Source organism: Amblyomma americanum, chromosome 2 (assembly GCF_052857255.1).
Source record: "Amblyomma americanum isolate KBUSLIRL-KWMA chromosome 2, ASM5285725v1, whole genome shotgun sequence".
In the NCBI taxonomy this organism is placed as follows: domain Eukaryota; kingdom Metazoa; phylum Arthropoda; class Arachnida; order Ixodida; family Ixodidae; genus Amblyomma; species Amblyomma americanum.
Genome location: NC_135498.1, coordinates 169,557,650 through 169,575,595, shown reverse-complemented (window position 1 = coordinate 169,575,595; position 17,946 = coordinate 169,557,650).

The following is a 17,946-nucleotide window of genomic DNA, read 5'->3' as shown; positions in this document are numbered from 1 at the left end:
AGTTGTGTGCATATATATGTGCGTGCGTCACTGAATAAACTGGGTTTCGTTCCATGCGTTTGCTGTCATGGTTCACGGTCTTCAAAGGCGGTTCACGCCTACACTACAGAAACCTTCGTTTCTTCAGACATTTTCTGGGCTGTTATCCGGCTGGTAAACGATGCTGCTGGCGGCAGGCCCCAGGCGGTAACCTTACGTCTGCCGTGGGTCCCGTAATATCTGGACAACCACTTCTGACACAATGTGGTGTTTCACAGGACGACACATCGACGAAGACTAATGCGTGGCCCCCAGACCCATGCCCAAAGGATATAAGCCCCCGTTTATTGCAACCTGACAAGTATATATACAGACACTGAGTACGTCACGCATGCGCCGAGCATCACAAGAGTACACGTGCACTTGCTACGATAGATACTCTCACACGAGGATCGATAACGCCACAGGACTCACCCTCGTCAATAATCCGCAACAACATACGCGCATCGGTAACAGCGTGCAACACAACACCACCCCCGATCTCACAATCACAAAGAATATCACGCAATGTCAGCGGTCGCAGACCTCCCTAAGCAGCGACCAATATATAATTCAAACCGCTCTCTCGCTAAATTCAGTCACCGCCTCCATGACAAAGAAGCTGCAGATCACAGTCTGGGACAAGTTCCGGAACTTCAGGAACGACGCCCCCACTTAAATCAAGCACCTTGCGAGATGGGCGACAGAACTCACAAAGGACATCGCAACAGCGTCATCTGAGATCCCGAGCAATCGGGAATGGGACGCGGTCGACAGCAGACTCCTTCACATGTGGGAGGCTCTCTTCGGCCTGCAAAAACGATGGCTTCGTAACAAACACAACAGATCACTCAAGTTAAGGATATCAGCCTTTATTAAAGAAATAGACACACACGTGGCGCAACTAACCCATCAGCAGTGGGGACCGCTCTGCAACAGCATGGAGGGCAACCTGGCCTAAGTGACGCATTTAAGTTTCTACGCTGCCTCTTAGAACCCCACAACACGAATAGCACCCAGCAGCGTGATGTAACGCGCCACATTTACAGAATAGGCATGGATGATGATGCCCTGATCCAGAGTCTTAAAGACAGGTACCTCAAAACCACTCGCAAATTGATCCTCCCTTCCTTCTTGGGCGTAGAAAACCCCGAGCTCGACGCGGACATAACGATGTGGGAGGTTAGAGCAGCAATGTTCAAACTTCGCACCATGTCTGCGCCAGGAGCAGATAGGATCACAAACAAAACGATACCAATTGACGAGAACTCCATCCAAGCTCTAACAGAAGTTTTCAGCAAGCACTGGAAGGAAGGCACTCTTTACTCCGAGTGGACCCACGCGAGGTGCCCTTTCACCAACAAGCCCGGAAAACCGATGTACCTGTTAAACCTCAGGACAATCTCCTTCACCTCTTGCTTGGGAAAGCTATTTGAGCACGTAATCCTAAACAGACTGCAAAACTACATGCATGCAAAAGAGCTCTTTCCCCCACAGTGATGGGATTCCGAAGATGTCTATCAACACAAGACGTAATGCTTTATATCTTAGAATAAATCTTACATCCGAGACATTGCAAACGCACACGAGCACTGCTAGCCTTAGACCTCACTAAGGCGGTTGACAATGTCCAACACACAGCTATACTGGACGCCTTATCGGATCTAGGATTCAGGACTCGAACGCATACCTACATACCAGCTTTCCTACGAGAACGCACAACGGAAATCAAACTGGGCCCTATAGAGTCCCCATGCTGCCCAGAAGGAAAGAGGGGAACACCTCCAGGGTCCGTCTTATCTCCTCTACTATTCAACGTCACTCTCATCCTCATGACTCATAAGCTAGAGCGCATCCAAAACCTCTCCTGCTCCTTCTATGCAGACGAAATTGCCGTATGGACCGCCATGGGCAATGTCGGGACCATGAGAGACACCCGTCAAGCAGGTGCGGACACGGTAGTGTAGTGCGCAGCCTCTATAGGCCTCGCGCGTTCCTCTTCTAAGTCTGAACTCTTGCTACTCCATCCGAACCCGAACCGCAACAGGAAAGAAAACCTCTCCATACATGTCGAGGCCAATGGTGTACCAGTGCCAGAGGTTGAAAAGACGCGCATCCGAGGCATTTCCTTACGTAACAATGGACGCAACACTGAGACAATCTCTAAACTAACAATCACAACATGTCAACCCATCCGACTGATTAGAAGAATAGCCAACAAGCACCGAAGCATGCGTGAACATGACCTGAGGCGGGTGGTGCAGGCTTTCGTGATTAGTCAGATGGCTTACTCTCTTCCCTCCCTTGACCTTACAAAGGCGGAGCAGGAGAAGGTAGATGTACTTATAAGAAAGGCATACAAGTCAGCATTAAATCTCCCACAATGACCTCCTACCATCAATCTCGTACGCAGGGGAGTACACAATACACTACAAGAACTAACTGAAGCTCATCACACGGCTCAGATTGACAGACACTCCTCCACAAATACAGGTAGACGCACTCTCGCCTCTCTACAGATTAAGCCAACAGGTACACCCCAAACAACACCGACGCCATATCCAAAACACATAAGGGACAGACTTATAGTTTACCCTCTACCCAAAAACGTACACCCAGTTCACAACCAGGCCAGACGTGAAGCTCGTGCCAAGGCTTTACATAAAGCTCATGCAAACGAAAAAGACGCAATCTGCGTGGACGCGGCAGAGTGCATCCACAATTCGGCCTACGCCATCACTGCAGCATGGCATGACATCAAACACATAGCCTCGTGCTCTATCTAGAAAACAACCTCATTTGAAGCCGAAGAAGCAGCCATAGCGCTTGCCGTTTCCTCTTCCGCTACCATACTCATTCCGAGTGACTCTAAAACAGCAATCACGAATTCTTCACTAGGGTAGATTCATTCTACCACCATAAATATTCTCACTTCTTGCTCCACAGAATCTCGACCAGTTCAGAGAGTTTGGGTGCCAGCCCACGCAGGTAACCCCGGCAACGAAGTGGCCCACTCTTGCTCGAGCGTACGTCAACCGAGCAGGGCACACCGTAGACCGGGTCAGCGCTAGGGACCGGCTCGTCACCTATCATGAAATAACCTTCCATTACAGGGAGCAGACTCGTCTATGCCCCAACACACATCTCCCTCTCGAAAGAACAACAGACTGCCTGGAGACAGCTCCAGGCTCGCACATTTCCTACACCGGCTTTGTTATCCCTTATTCACCCAGGCCAATACAGACCCCAACGCTCTCTTTATTGGGCTCTGAGAGCCAAATCTGACCACATTTTATCTCTGCCGACAATTCCAATCACCATCTGGCTGGAATGTCACGGACAAAGAGGGTTGGGAGATCGCGGTCTCCTGCTCCGAACCGGCCTTGCAAAGGCGGCTGGTATAGTGGGCTGGACAGGTCGCCTCACGTCATGGACTGTTGGCCACTGCCCGGGGTCACGAGCCAGACAAACCCTAGGCAGTAACTCATCCATAAGGCTCATCAATAATGTTTTCACCTACCTACCTCCTGCACAAGAAACCACGCAGAAAGAAATTTAACCAAAGAACTTGGCCGTGCACACACTAATGCTTTCGCCTTCCCACACGTAAGAGGTCTTCAGTGTCTCTCCTGAATTTTCATGGCAGCAGCTTCTGCCACTAACTTCTTTATTTATCGCTCAGAGCGCCTTTGTGAAGGTATTACAGTGAGGGTAGATGAATAACACATTTTAATCTTCACAGACTTGCAGGTGCAATGTACCTGAAATAATGCATAAAAAAGAAAAGCAGCAACAGCCATAACAGGATCGCGAGAACGCCAGCAAAAAACGTCGAAAAAATGGGAACATGATCCGCGCTTTCTACGCGCTATTTGTATATGCTATTTGTATAGGGGCACTCTATCTTTAATCTCTGTCTATTTACGAAGCTAAAGAAACTGAAGTGAAGAGCCGGACGGGAGTATAAAATTCGCTAAATAAATAAAAAAGAACTGGGCTGCGAAAATCACGTAGTCAAGAGAAGTCAACACTCCATGCTACTTATTTCCCGTATTGTACTGATAACCGGTTTGCTTATCCCTGTGCCGGAAATTGCGTATCTAATGCTCACATGTTCCCAAATACGCAGGACTGAAACCACCGCTTTCTTTTTGCCTCGCTAAGAGCATTGTTACAGTAAGATAAAAATTTAAAGACACTTGTCAAAGACGCATGTCACAGTAAAATAAAAATGTAAAGACAAGCGTATTGCTGAACGCCTTGACACAGCCTACTCGGATAACGTTTTTAGATACGTGGATGATTACGCTATTTTCCTGAAAGGGTTCATGTATGAAGAAAAAGGAACGCCGACCAAAAGGTTGTTGTTTAAAACGAAGACGTAACGCCTTTCCTGAAGGGGGTTACGCATGAGGGGGGGGGGGGGGGGTATGAGAGCGGTGCACCGGGCTCTAGAAATCTTCTCCGAGTGCTCTTTGGTCTTAACTTCATCCATGAGGTGCCAGCGCAAGATTCCTTGCAACTTCTTGATATCTGTATTGTTGTCCGCGAAAACCAAGCGTGCTGGGATCGCTCATAGCCGCCGCGGTGGCTGAGTGGTTACGGCGCTCGGCTGCCGGCCCGAAAGACGCGGGTTCAATCCCGGCCGCGGCGGTTGAATTTCGATGGAGGCGAAATTTTAGAGGCCCGTGTACTGTGCGATGTCAGTGCGCGTTAAAGAACTCCAGGTGGTCGAAATTTCCGAAGCCCTTCACTACGGCGTCTCTCATAGCCTGAGTCGCTTTGGGACGTTAAACCCCCATAAACCAAAAGCAAGCGTGCTGGAGGTATCAGCCTCCCTCAAAAAAGCGATTGTAAGCCACCGATCAGCTCATTCTACGGTTGTTAAAAGGGGTATCGCAAAAAACTGCCTGCGTGCTTCTCTGGAGAAGTCCTGTAATCATGAAGTGGCACACAGCGTGAGTTTCCAGCTAAAAAGGCTGACCAGTGCTGGTTTCCCTGGGGCGTCATTCAACCATGTGCTAGAGGCCCTTGCCAGGGAAGCCAGGGGCGTACCTGAGCACCGCCGTAGGGAAGAAGCGAAACGCAAGAGACCCGTTGCCATCCCATACTACCACCAGATCTCGCATCGCTTGAAAAAAGTGGCTCAGAAGGGCGACGCATCGGTGGTCTTCACCGCACCCCAAAAACTGGCCGGCTTTTGCAACAAGGTGCAGTGAAAACACAAAGAAAAATGCGGTATCAAGCACGAAGAAAGATTTGTACCGTGCAAAAGGGGGGTTGTTTACCGTATACCTCTGTCCTGTGGCAAAAGCTACATTGGACAAACTGGACGTTGTATAAACGTCAGACTTCAGGAGCACCACGCAGGAGTAGGCGCATTGGCGGGGGGAGGGCATGTGGCTGACCATTGTCGCCACTGCCGTGGTTCCATGCCTCGGTTCCGCGATACCACTTCCTAAAAAAGTTCAGGTCTAAACTAAGCAGAGAAGTGTATGAGGCCTACTGTATCAAGAAGGAATCCTGCTCGTGTGTCAGCAAAACCTCGGTTAACCTGTCCGATAAAGAGTATTCATATCTAGATTGCATGATGTCTCGTACACGCCTGCACACAAGTGTTACTCGATGATCGTTTGTCATGTTACCACGTGATTACGATGATTGTATAAATGTGACGCACTGTTGTAGTAAACCAGTTGAAGTCCCGCGCTCTGTCCTGTTAGTTTCTTTCTTGTCCCTTGTCTTTTTTTGCGTGGTTTAAGGTGCACTCTACTAATAGTCACGAACTAGCCAGTCTCTCTCTATTATACTACCATTGGCAGCTCACGCCAGAGAAGGTGGCGGCTCGCTGTCTGTGACAAGTGCCGAAAATGACGGGCCGCGCCTAGTTTAGCCCGCTTCCAATGCGACGCAGCTGCTGCAGCGGGACATAATCTCGGAGGTGCAGTTCCGTGATCAACATAGGGTGCCCTTGTGATAATCCAGTGGCGTCTCACGTCCTGTCCCTCTTCACGCGTCATTCTTCGCAAACCGGCTGGAGTATAGAACCACGAGGCGCAACCTGACGTCCTCGTGCCCCTACGACATTCTGCGGGAGATGCCGCCTATCGCGAGGCCTGCAGCGTGGGCGGTAATCCAACGGTGCCGCCCCTGATCTTGTCGTATACCCTTTCTTCCGCTCCCAGCTGCGCACCGTCGTCAACTACGCTGGCGGCTGCAGGTTTCTGCCAGGGGCCTTGTTCAGCTTCTCTTCGACCGATGCTTCCGAGGAGAGTACAGAAATGGAGGCCATTGCAACAACCCTACGAGGCCGACATGAGATGCCTGGAAGCCACACTGCCGTCGTCGACCAACTATTCTTCACGGCGTCATGCTACGGAGAGCGCGGCCCTTGGGATACTGGGCAGAGGGCATGCAAACTGCACGACAGCCCTATGATTTTCGATTGTACAGGAAGGCGTCCGGGTGCAACCCACCACTGTTCAGAGCATGGCTCACTCCTCGAGTAGAATTTTCTTAATCCCACTTCTCGACACCTCGTGAAGTTGAGATGTTCCCGTATTCGTGTCATAACATCTACGTTTGTAGAAGAAATTTTGCTAGGCATGATTGGTAAACCTTTCCGACTTCTCGGCTGGAATTAACTATCGTTTCTAGACGCTTCAGAATTTCACATGTCCGCGTATTCAATTCGTGTCATAACGGCTACTTTTCCCAATTACATTTTATGTAAACATGATGGGATAAAGAAATCTGTTTTAATTCTCTGTATTATTGAGTGCTCAAAGCGCACTTTAGTGCTATCAGGTGAATGGTTCGTTTGTAAGCAAAAAATGAATGTGGATTAGCTCAGCTAATCCAGGCTATATAATGCGAAAATTATCGGCGTTCATTGTCTTCATTGGCATTGGCGTTGACAACGTTCTAGACGCCAATTATTTTGCGGAAAGGAAGCGCGCATAAATGGCTCCCTGGTTGAGTGGACGCCTCAATCGCGCTTTGAGGTACGTGGCGATGGTGAGAGAGATGTGGGCTGCATACATTAGCGCTCACAACTTTGTGAAAATAAAATGAAGACACGCGGCACTGCAGCAGTAGGCCGCAGTGTTCATTAGACCACCGGCCTCTCGCGATCAACCATTATCTGCAACCTGCCAGGTTGGCAATTTGGGAGCGCTGCCTGTTCAGTGTCTGGAACACACTCAACGTTACAGATGCCAAGCCGCTCTGCGGCTGTCGAACGCCGGCGCAGCAGCGGCGAAGACTCGGTTCGGCAGCGCGACGAAGTCATAGCAAGGATGTGCAAGGTCAAACTGCAGTTCACTGCGAAGTTGGCGCCGCTATGCCATTAAAGCTTTCACTTTAAACGACTAGGCTCTCTGGCGAATGAGACCTCTTGGAGCGGTCTAACGTGAAGACCAGAGGAGCCAAAGCCAGATTTTTTTTTTTGTAATGCGACAGCATTACTACGCCATGTCGGCGAGGTCGTGTCCGCAAAATGTGCCGGCAGCCGTTGGGCCGTTTTAAGAACAGTTAGGATCAAAGTAATGACTGTAATCGTTAGAGAATGATGTGAGGGTTATATGCGACGAATTGTGGTGTCGACAGGGTTATTCGTTAATTAATTGGTGCCAGAAAAGTAGAAACACTTTCGAAATAGCGCGGACGACAATATACTGAGTTAAAAGGAAAACAAGTTTGTAGATAAATACGGCATGCTCAGTACACAACAACATAGTTTAGGGGCCACACTCTTAAAATTCTACAGCAATTCTATCTCTTGCGCAGGAAATTAACGAGGCTTTGCACAACGTTACGCTAGTGGTAGTTATATTTATAGATTAAAAAAAGGCATTTGACACTTTAGATCATTCTCTATCAAAATTAAATCACAACGTTGGCCTTGCGTCTTAAAATTTCTGACCTACTTGCTACTTATATCAATGGCTGTCAACAAGTTGTGGTAATGGATTCCATTTCATCCTCTCCGCACAAGCTATATACACGGGTTCCGCAGGGATTCGTACTAGGTCGGTTGTTCTTTTAATTATATGCTAATTACTTCCATTTATTGATTGGCTGTTAAAATCTTTTGATGTGCGCTGATGACACTCGTCTAATAATAACGGCCAGTACAGCAAAGGAACTAGAAGAATATGCGAATCGAGAACTTAAAACATTCCAGTGGTTCTCAGCCAACAAATTTACGATAAATACGAGAAAAACCAAGTAGTTTATATTACATTCCAGCAGGAAAATAACTGACGCAACCTCTAACCGAATCCTAGTAGATAACGCATTTCTAGAACTCACGTTTTCACATTAGAAACTGTCTAGGCGTCACCTTTGACAGCCACCTACAGTTGCGAGACCATATTTAGACAGTCCGCAGGAAGTTGACGTCTGGATGTCATGCGCTTCATCTGGTTAATTGAAACTTTGGCATACATTCAATACGTATGATTTGTTTTACTTTTACTGAAAGCAATCTACAATACTGTGTCGAAATTTGGCGTGGAACTTACTATACGCATTTAGATCTTATCATGCACGTACAGAAGCGCGCACTAAGAATTATAGGTAACTTTTCTTTGAGCAGCGAACATTTATTTCATAAGCCAACGATTCTTGCATTTGATTTATTGTACCGCTTAAAATGTCTGTGTGAGTTCACAACAGCGTACGACACAACCACCCCTTTTACGTATCACTACTTGTTCCCGCGCTTCGGCCCACTAGAAACCTTTCCTCCGGAAGTTTAAACCTCTAGCCCATCCACGACGTATATGGTGAAAGTTTAATGCCGTCTGCTGGGGTTGAAACCTGGAATTCGCTGCCCAGTTCTATGAAAGACTCATCCAGTTTTCCTGGTGCATTAAATAATACTTAACAGAACTAATTGACTTTCCATGAAATTTTGGTTTCTTCGTGTAGTTTCTCCCAGTACGTATTTTGTCTGTACTGCAAATGCTACCTTTGTGTCTTGACGAGGGCTTTATAGTTTGTTATTTTAGACTGTTTTGATTTCAATACTTCTTGAATGTTAATGCTGCAAATAAAGCTGGTACAATAGTGTCTTCTTCCAGTGCTCCAAAATCAGGTGTCCAGTCATCCACAAGAGCCGAAAGCAGGGAAGAATTCAAAGCAATCTCTCCCTTACGACAGTCTAACGTTGTACCACCCTGTTGCAGAAAATCAATCCCCAGAATCACATCATGCATTGACCGAGGCAGCACTGCGAATTTTGTTCTAAACGTTAGGCGACCAAAAACAACATCTGAAGCCCACACACCAAGTAGGACCAAGGGTTCAACACCGGCACCACGGAATAACGCTGCAAGGTCCCCCCCCCCCCCCCCCCCACCACTAAACATTACTTTCCTGCCTAAACGGTTCTTAAACCTTGAACTAATAACGGTTACTGTAGCTCTAGTGTCTAAAAGAGCCATTGTTTTCAAAACATCAACAAACACTTCCAAGTTGTTCTTCAACGTAAACAAAGGGTAGAGGTGTGGACGTCATCGAATCGAAAGCGGCCTCACCTCCATCGGCCGCGGCTCCTAATTTTCCGCAGACGGAAGGGAAGGTGACCGTCGTTGGCGACGAGATAGCGACGCCACACTGCGATCAGATGCAGGTGGTGAACTCTGCAAATGTGTCGAATGGTACGTGTCCCAAACGGGCATAGTCGGGGATCACTGCTGTTCGGTGTGCAGTTGTCCGTGAATATGCGCCGTCGGTCGGTAGTCTTGAGCAGTCGGGAAACGGCGGCGGCAGTATTGAGCGACATGCCCTGCAATGCCAAACCGGTAACACAAAGGTTGAGAGCGGCAGCGATCGCCATAAGAGTCCTGTCGGACAAAGTCGCGACGTTGGTTGTAGCCAGGCTCTCGCTGCTGACGAACCACGCCTTCAGGGCAGGCGGGCCTCCTTCCCGTTGGCTGGTGGGCACAATGCTGGGCAAAGTTGCTCCGATCATCCATATGCGAAGCGCAGCTAGGTTGGGCCCACGGAGTCGACAGTACGGCGACATCTGCCTGCGGTGCACAACTGTGCCGCAGATATTCTGCACGGCAGAAGGTATCCCTGGATCTGGACAATTCATCGCGCACAATCTCTCGTATCATATCAGCCATAGAGTGCGGAAGACAGGCTTCAATACTGGCTACAGAGATGGCATTGGCCAGTATTCCGAATTTAGGAGTGATTCGACGCATCTTGAGAGCTTCAAATCTTCTACCATGTTTTATAACTTTGGCGGTGGTGCCCAGGGTCTCTTTGCTAATTTTTATAAATGTCTTCCACAATTCCTTTTAGGAGCTGGCCGATATTTTCGTTTTCAAGCATACTAGAAATCACTAGCTTGCACTGCATTAAGAAAGCTTCGATGTATGCAGTGCAAATTTATCCGGGTACTTGCGCCCGGTGAAGAAATGCCTGTTCTGCACGCTCCTTCTTTGCCTGTTGGTACCCAAAATTTTTCTTGACCTCCCTTGTAAAGGTAGCCAGAGTACATAGTGAATCCTCATGATTGTAAAACCAGTCGAAGGCCGTGGCGGCAAGGAAGAACACCACGTTAGCCAGTTTAGTTGCAGCGTCCCAGCCATATTTGCTCACTCGTTCGCAGTTTTTCAGCCACTCGTCAACGTCCTCCTCAGGTTTTCGAAAGAACGTTCGGGCCTCTCGATAATGTGGCCAGTTGTTCGCCGTGAATGGTCCTGGTTGCTCGGTATTGTCGTCTCCAGTCATGTCCGATGGCATTGGTGGTAAGCCAGTGAGTCTACGGCTCCTTCGATAGATGGTACACTCCGTGGTCGATACCCTGCAACTCCACCAAAGCTGTTACGTGCTTAGTTAGGCACGACGGTTTATTTACAGGAGGGATCGACGAAGCCTACAAGCGTCCTTCTGCCCTTTCTAATCTTTTTACTCTACCGATCTGTCCGACCGTTGATCTTCTTCCGTCGATGTTCTACGAAGGCTCGTGACGATATTGTTTCCTGGACCTGGTGATTACTTCATGACCTTTGTCAGCATAAGGCCTTCCTGGCATCAACAAACCGGGTATAATGCTGATTCTTAAGGCATGATCTTATGGCAGCAAAGACGCATGGCACAAAGCAGCATATTAGAAAAGGATTAGAGCAGAGGCAAGAACGCCAACTCATTGAAACCGATGGTGCTCGTCTTGAGTCCAGTGCTTGTATAAAATGTTGCGCTGAGTTTCATCTTTGCTGCCAGCATGAATTACCCAGAGGCCAATCAGCCACGTTCGCAAGCGATCCATAACATGCGCTGATATTTTCCCAGGACATGTTGTGAGTCTACTGCTTGGTTGCTTGGTGGCACATAACTATAGGCTAATGTGCGCCGAAAACTCTTATCGTAGGTAAATGAAGGCCAAGAAGGCATTCGTCAACACTGTGCTAGTATTCCCACGAAAAGTTGCAATGTTAAAATATTCTTTCATACAGATATACAATCACCACTAGTACAGAATACTAATCACAAGGCTTCATCAGTAGAGAGCTATTCAAATCTACAAAAATAAAGTAATTTTGAAGGGGGAAAAACACTCGAGAGCACAACCGCATGTCCTACTTTCTACCCAGCGCGGAGGTAACGACGGATTGCTGATAATGAAACGCTAACTTGGCATTTCAATATCTGTATCCCTGCTTTGATGTCTTAAATAGGCAGAGTAATAATCCATGACGGAAGACAGATATATAAGAATAAAGTCAGTGGCACATTTAGATTTGTAGCAATATTTTTCTCTCAACTGAAAAGGAAAAACGAAATTGAGAACAGGGAAGGATGCAGTGAGCGAAGCTGAAATCACCCGTCAGTTTATTTTGAATTCCTGCCTCATTGGCCTCTTTAGAAAATGTTATTATGTGGCTTAGATATATTGGTTTCAACCGAGAAAAAAAAATATTCACGTGATAGCTGTTCGGAGTGTGAACATAGGTATTGTACATTGTTGTTAATATAACTGTTGCATAAAAATAAGTAGAAGTGGCTGTAAAACAAATCATGTCATCCATAAGAAGAGTGCCATCAAATTCGGAGATAGCCTTACTCTATTCGTAACGACTCCACTGTGTGTTGCAGTCGACAAGCGATTGGAGCAATAGAAAAGTAGCATTCTATATGGTCGGTTGCTGGCTACAAGAAGACAAGCAAAATCCAATTAAACAGCAGCTCTGAGGGCTGATGAATAAATGAGCAACATTGATTTAAAAGCTGGGAATGTACAGCTTTGTAGACGTCTGGGAGATGCACATGCCAAAGCATATTGCAGAGCGTGATACCAATCTCATTCGTTAGAGAAAATCTGTAGCGTATTAACGATGCCAAATTCCAAATTTACTGCAAGTTATTGAGTCAAAGTGGTCTCATAGAACAGATGATTGCGCACGAGTAGGTATATATATATATATATATATATATATATATATATATATATATATATATATATATATAGAGAATATTGTTGCACTTTTTCGTAAGTTTACCCAGCAATTTGGGACAAAAGCATTTTTAAACAGTATGGAATTTATGATTGCAATTTTTCGTTATATATCAAGATTTCACTACAACAATAATTATGTCCGCAGAATTTCTATCGGCAGGCTTGCAAATTTTTCCTATTAATGTCTATGCTATCGTCAAAAAAGTTACCAATTGGTTTTCTAGGGCAGTTTGAACTGCTCGGTGGGACCGATGGAAAAACTTTACAAGAAAGATTTTGATTCCCGATTCCCTTGTGTCGACACATTTGTCCATCCGTATAAAAAATTCAATGAAGAGAAAAAATGGTCATGGGACTTAAGTTATCTTTATCTGAACACGCCCGTATATATATATATATATATATATATATATATATATATATATATATATATATATATATATATATATATATATATATATATATATATATAGAAGGCAATGAAATGAGGGGCTCGTTTTGAAAAACATATTAAAGAAGCCAACAGTCACCGAAACCAAAGTGCATTGAGGAATGTTTCTACTTTTTTTATTTGTAGTGCCAATCAATTAATTTTAAAGAAGATTACTTATAAAGCAGCAGAAGAAACAACCATGCCGCCGGTGAGATCGGAACACACGACTTCCGAATAACGCGGCCGGTGCTCTACCAACTGAGCTACGGCGACGGCTGTCCAATCTGCTGCTTTCATGGGTATTTATGTCTTGCGTGTAAGCGAACCTAGAGAGTGTTCACCAGCGCCACCCTCGTCCATAGCGGTGGACGTAGCACGTCCTGTAATACCGCGAGTGTGACGTAGAAAGTCATCTAACGGCGGGGGCGGAAACTGTGCGAGAACCCTCTTCTGCTACCTATGGCATCAAGACTGCCAGATCCGAGACCCCCGTTAAGCTATTAGCAGAGAAGGCATATGAAATGGGGGGCTCGTTTTGACAATCATATTAAGGAAGCCAACAGTCACCACCACCACCAACAACAACAACATCAGTTCAAGAGTATGTTGAAACTAGATTAAGCCTCTTATACCTACGTGGTACAGGCAACAACTTTCCATTTTTCATTCTCTTTGGTCACCCCAACCTAATCAACGTAGTAAATAATGACGCTCCGGCGATGCGTGCTGGGGAACATTCTTTCCAGTTCGCCCTTCTGCCCATTCTACTCCTATTTGCAAAACGGAGTTTGCGCTTATCCATACAATGCATTCCGCGCAATTTCCGCAGTTTGCAAGTCTGCCGACAACATAGGCTTTCTCAGATTTCAGGTGACTGTGTCGCGCACCTATCAGTGTGAGGCGCTGGCTTGAAAAGGCGGTGCAGCAGTACTTCGGCCAGGTGAGGTTTGGCGACGGGAAGGCGAACGAGCGCGGGAAATTGACTGTGCGTTGATCTGGCCTGAGAGGCGTGCGATCTGGGCGTGGAATTCGTCACCCAGGGTCTGAAGGTCCACGCGCGAGGGAAGCGATGAAGGCTAGGTGGGAGGCTGCTAGATTGCTCCTAGAGATATTCTGGGGTAGGAAACGTCCAGGATGGGAGTCCGCCAGCTCAGCAAATTTCTTCAGAGTTTATTTTGTAGAATAAGGTTGCCAAATGGAAAAAACACTGGCTCTTGTGTCATTTTATAGGCCTCCTAGTCCGTTGTTACAGCCACTGCTTTGTTTATCTAATTTTCTTAAAATAATCAACAACGATTGTCTTGTTCTAGGGGGGGGGGGGATTTATTCTTCCGGATATTGAATGGTCGGCTAGCGAACCGAGAGTAACTGCTCGAGGGAGTTTATATTAAACTTTTTTGATATAATGGGCCAAAATAGTTTTTCTCAATATGTTCGTGACTCATCGAAAACTGACGGAACTGGCCATATACTTGACCTCTTGCGTTGTAACTTGCCCGATGTCGTATGCAATCTACGGGCGTTGCTACGGCTGAGCGACCACAATATTGTTCTCGCAGATCTAACGGCTGTGCTGCGAAGATTGCGAAAACACCTGAAAAAAAAGCTTTCTTTTTATAGCAGGGCGGACTACGAGGCGATCAACGCTGATTTCGAGATTTACTTTCCAGCTTTTGATGCCTTTGCGGATAACCTAAATATAGACCGATTATTGAATCTTCTTAAAAAGAAACTGTTTGATCTACGCGAAGCTTTTGTAGCGTCCAAACTATATCGTCTAGGAGAGCTCGAGATAAACCACGGTTTCACGCTGAGTTACGTGCATTAATTCGAAAGCAGCGCCGATTGTATCAGAGCTGCAAGGAATCTAACTCCTCGGAGTGTTTGGCCTTGCTGAGGGAATAAAAGTGAATTCAGACGAAAATCCTACATTGCAAAAGACTTGTGTTTTTCGCTTCTGGGCGAAAGGTTTCTCACGGACACCAAACAATTTGGTAGGTATGTGAAACGTAATGACAAAAAAAAAACAAACTCTGTACCAGCTTTAAAAAATTCCCCGGAAATCATTTATCACTATGAGGAGAATGTTGAATGTTTTAGCCGTTCTTTCTCATCTGTATTTATGCCGTCTAGTTCACGTGAGGTCTCTCTTTCTTTGTCTGTGGATATTGACCGTATGCCGGAAGTCACTTTCTGCGCAAGTGGAGTCTGTAAATTGTTGAAAGATGTGAACCACGCCAAGGCGTGTGGTCCTGATGACATTCCCGCAGCAATTGTAAGAAACTGCGCGGGTACATTATGCTTTTACTTTATGCGGTTGTTTCAAATGTCCCTCAATTAAATAGTCGTGCCATGTGATTGGAAGCTAGCGCGAGATGTTCCTATTGATAAGAGTAGTATGAGAAACTCCGTTAAGAACTGCAGCCCAGTTTCCTTGACTAGTATCCTCGGTAAAATTATAGACCATGTAATATATAGCTTCGTGATGAATCCTTTAGCGAAACGTAATCTGTTTAAGTGCCTGCGAACATGAATTCAGGAAAGGTTTATCGTGCGATGCACAGTTGGTAGTGTTTGCCCACGATTTGGCGTTGACAAATGATAAGCAACAGGCTGTTGACTGTGTTATCCTAAATTTCCGCTAAGCCATAGATGTGGTTGCGCATAGCCTCGTCCTTACCAAATTAGAAGGTTATCAGCTTAACTGTAATATTATTAAATGGATTGCCGAATATTTGTCATTATGGAGACAGGCTGTTGTTCTGAACGGTGTTTTGTCGCAGAATACACCAGTGACTTCGGGAGTTCCCCAGGGTTCTATGTTGGGACCACTGTTGTTATTGTTATATATTAATGATATTTCAATTGGTATACGGTCTTCATTTAGAATTTTCACTGCTGATTGTGTTGTTTATAGAGTAATTAGTGCAAATTCGGACTCAGAAGTCCTGCAAGATGATTTAGATACTATAGCAGGTTGGTGTGCGCGTTGGGATATGTTATTATATATAAAGAAAACTGTTCACGTCACCTTTACAAAAAAACGCGCTTGCCATCTGTATAGGTATAGAATTGGTGACATTACCTTAGGCGCAAATAAAGAATTTAAATATCTGGAAGTATTTTTTACATCTGATTTACAGTGGAACAGGCACGTTAACTATATCGGAAATAGGGCCGCATCAGTTTTCGGTTTCTTGAGGAGGAATTTTAGTCATATTCCAAGTAACTTAAAAACCCACGTCTACTTCAGCCATATTCGACCAATACTTGAGAATGCGTATGTTCGTTGGGATCCTCACACAGCTGAGCTTATAGACAAAGTAGACAAAATCTAGCACAGGGCAGTCAGGGTTGTTCTTGGAAATTACAGGCCGAAACTTATCATGACAGAAAGCAAACATGAATTTCAATGTCAAGAGCTAAAGGATCGTAGAAGAAATGCTAGATTAAATTTTTTTCATAACATTTATTACTCTAAAACAGGCATCAAACGAGAAAAGTATATCCAGGCACCAAATTATATATCGAAGCGACTGGACCACGATTTGAAGATCAGAGAATTTTCTTCCAGGGGTGACATCTTGCGTTACTTTTTTATTGTTAGAACTACGCGAGAATGGAACAGTTTGCCATCAAGCATTGCGTATATTCCGATGAACAATGCTTTTTACCATGCGTTGAAATAATATGTAATGTGATAATTAACGTTTGTAGCCCCCCTGCTGTAATGCCCTACGGGCGATTCAGGTATCCAATAAACAATAAAAGAACCCTGGGCGAGCACAAGCACCATGCGAACCGACGACGTCCAGCGCAGAAGGAAAAACTCACGCAGGAAAGTTAGGTCGAAGGTAGCAGCCTTGTCGCCCAACAGCTGCTGGAGGCGCCGTAGCAACTGTGTAGGTTTGCGGTTTCCAGTTCTTCGGAGGAGATGAGCTGCTGCAGGCGGCGATGTTCCGAGACGGCTGTTCGCTTGAGGAGCTCAGCAGCCAACGTGTCAAACGGGCCGAGGAGGGCGGAGTTGTGAGGAGGTCGAGGACTTCGGCGGCAACCTCAGGTGCTAGCGACGCCGCGACGGGATGAAACTTCCGCGTCTGGGAGGCGATGCGGCCGATAGTGAACTGGCTGCTTACCTGGGAGAGCCGGAGTTGAGTGTCGGCCGCCGAGAACTGGGAAAGGCGAAGGGACCGCGCAGAGACTGCACTGGAGGGTCCATCACCGGGCATGGCGGAAGAGTTGACGTGGGCGTTGGTGGGAGCGGGTGTTCCAGCGGGCGTCCAAATTCACCAGTTTGTCACAGCAATCAGTGTGAGGCCGGTGCGACGAAGGTAATGGTTGATTTATTGGCTCAAGCGTTTGAACACGTAATGCCTTGACCCAGAGAAATCCGAACGGCGCGTGACACCGGCACGAGGAAGGAGCTCAATTCGGCTGCCCTTCGGCGTCACCTTCGGCGGCTGGTGCCGCTCGTGCTGCGTAAGGCCGCCACAAATATGCGCCTATACAGGCGTCTTGTTGACAACTCTTCTATAATCTATGAGCGCATTACGCAGGTGACAACAGCAGATGTCCCACTCAGGTAGGAATCTTCGAAGTCTACGGCTCCAAAGAACAACAAAGAAGCCCACAGTGTCTAGTCCTCAGGTACGTTCGGCCGAACTGTTCAAATATAGGTTTGCAGGAGCAAGTCGGCATGAACGTAATCGGCCGGTTCCAGAGTACTCAACGTACCCAACGCCAGCCGTACGTCAGAGTACTCAACGTCAGCCTTCCGTAATAAACGGACAGTTGTGGTAACCGATCACCGCCCTTTTACGAAGAGGCAAACATTACGCCGAAAGGCAGGCCAGCTGACGTGGAAAAATTTGTCGTCGACGACATCCTTTTGTGGCATGGAGTCCTGCAGGTCATTACTAACAATTGAACTGCATCAGTCGCTGACGTTATGAAAATAATGGTTCGTTAAATTCGCACAAGGCAATAGGGCATCGCTGCCTACCAGTCATACACTGACGGT